The following is a 2916-nucleotide window of genomic DNA, read 5'->3' on the forward strand; positions in this document are numbered from 1 at the left end:
GCCAAAGACTTAGTTAATAGTCAGAAATTATAAGTTATAGATAGATAGATAGATAGATAGATAGATAGATAGATAGATAGATAGATAGATAGATAGATAGATAGATAGATAGATAGATAGATAGATAGATAGATAGATAGATAGATAGATAGATGTACCATATTGTTGGTAAATGCTCTAAAAGTACAGGCTGAGATTAGTTTAATGTTTCATCGTGTTGGTAATGATATGATGAGAACCCACCCTCTCTCTCTCTCCCAACCATACAGTCTATGCTCCCAACATTGCATTGACCCGTTATCCTGGCGGCAGCATCACAACCTTCCCATGGTGCACTGCTTCTCCTCCCCCTGGTCCTCTCCTCTGCCAGCCTCACTGAACATCAGAGGGGGAGAGTCAGTTCACCCATGGGCTTCACCCGAGTCATGTTAGTCTCCTTCCTCTCATTATGTAATAGACCCACGCTGTGTGCTTTCACTTTTTCAATTAATGTATCATGAACAGAGTAACTTTATTTAACAGCAGCAGGGATACACATTACTGTAAATGTACCAGGATAGATGGAGCGCAGGCAGATTAAATAACACAGATAAAAACACAGTTATTTAAATAGGTTACATGCAGGGAGAGTACTGACTGTGATTAGAACAGACAAAAGAGGGAGGTAGAGAGGGAGACACACAGAAAATAAAGAAAAGCTTGCTTCTCTGTTGGAGTAAGACACCATGTTGGGCTTATTGGAGGCAATATTGTAGCTACATCTTGTACTGCTTCTAAAGGTCAAAGGTCATCAGAGTGCATATCAGTCAAAATGTGCTAGGAAATGCTATTAGAAAATGTTCCGTTCTGTTATCAGGACAGGAGATAGAGATAAACTCTGAGGTCATTTAGTGTAGTTTTAGAGCAATGTGTGTGTGTGTGTGTGTGTGTGTGTGTGTGTGTGTGTGTGTGTGTGTGTGTGTGTGTGTGTGTGTGTGTGTGTGTGTGTGTGTGTGTGTGTGTGTGTGTGTGTGTGTGTGCAGGCATATTGTAGGAACTTTATCCTCAACATCAGATTACAGCTCTGTAACCTATGCAATCATCATGTGGCCGCTTTTACTATCATCATCCTCATCATCCCCCCCACATGCAGAATCCCCTCCGCATTGCATCATCATGGATTCAGTGTTCACTATCAGTCCTAGGCCAAATACTATTTTTGTTTTTTGCTACAACACAATATTCTATCAAACCCATACATATTTGTTATGGTTTGCATATGTGACAGGAATTAATATTCCTTAAATCCATATTTAAATGTCGATAATATTTATTTCCAAAAGTAATTTGACTAATTCTCAGTTGTTGAACCAGTTGACCAATAATAATGTTTTATTCCAACTGAACTACCAATGCATCACTGTAAAAAGTAATAAAAATAGTCTTACAATAACATAAAAAAATACATTACACAAATGGGAATTAAATAGCAAATAAAATTGCAATTGTGTCAAGGCAAATAATGTTGCATGCAGCAAAGCACTTTACCCTGTAGTTTAGTGCAATGCTACATCACAACCATGAATACAACAGACCACACCCAAGATCAACGTAACAAAAGTAAAGTACACCTTTCAATACATAGAGTGCAGTGCAGCAATATGTTTCTTTATTATAATCTCTATTGTGGAGCTTGTAGTTGAGCCCCCAGCCAGCTTCTTCACATGTGTTATGATAAAACATGACATCATGCAAATGATAAACACTTTCCAGTGAGATCAAACGGTATTAAATTATGTCACTATTTGGATTTCCATCCTGCTGTTGTTCCAGCTGGAAGGTCAGTTGTGGATCATTTGTTGCTCTGCATAATGTAGGGGATCAGAGTGTGAGTGTAAAATAACAAATCTGGGCCTGCAGGGATTACAGTGTGGCGTGTGTCCTACGGATTATATTTAGCGAGCTAAAAGTCATACTACACAATGTGGTCATCCTGCTGAGCTGACCAGGTGCCATCAGCTCATTTGTTGGTGTCACTGCAGGGATCAGTGCAGAGAAAATCCACTGAGGTTTCATAACAAAGTGCCAACAGCCAATCAAAGCTGCTGTCAGGTAGAGCTGCAGTGACAGCCAACGTAATGCCTCAGCAGCCCTGATACTGCAGAGGACATGACAGAGGAATTACACAGACACTGCAGAATACAGTAAAAGGAAGATAGCACCGCTTGAATGAAATAAAAAAAAGAATTAAATCTATACAATTAAATCACAATATCCAGCTTGGAACCATATAGTGCCTATTGTTGCATATCAAAGGGAAAGTAGTTGTTTGTCTGATTGTTTATATAACAGGGACATAACCCAAGACATTAATTAATTACTGACATTAATTAAAGAATGAGATTTAACAAACAGACACCTAGTATCATTGTCATTGCAATTGTCAAACACCATCCAAACAAGCAACTAATTGCTAGTTGGCTGAGGGATTCATATCCTTTTTCTATGTGGATCTAAAATGTAAAAAAAAATAAAAAACGCTACACTCTCTGATATTAAGTGGTATAAAGATAATCTGCTTCTTCAAATACTATTGTATATCTGTTACATTGTTTTCATCTTACATGTTAGTGCTTTAAGAAGGACGCCTAAAATAAAACAAATACATTACTCCTTGATCTCAATTTGAAACAATGTTTTATTAAAAAAAAAAAAGATATATATATATATTTGTTATAGTGCATTCTTTACCACTTATGGTCAGTATATTGACATGTTTGTAACAGCGTGAGGAGCTACGAGCGTGTCGAAACGCACGTAATTACGCGTCCCTGTCTGTGCCAATGAGAGCGCAGGAGGGCGTTAAAGCCGTGCCGCGCCGGGTAAAAAGGGATTTGACAGCAGCGGGACTCGAGCTGATCCTCCCGTTGACTTCCT

The sequence above is a fragment of the Anoplopoma fimbria genome, chromosome 12 (genome assembly GCF_027596085.1).
Source record: "Anoplopoma fimbria isolate UVic2021 breed Golden Eagle Sablefish chromosome 12, Afim_UVic_2022, whole genome shotgun sequence".
Classification (NCBI taxonomy): domain Eukaryota; kingdom Metazoa; phylum Chordata; class Actinopteri; order Perciformes; family Anoplopomatidae; genus Anoplopoma; species Anoplopoma fimbria.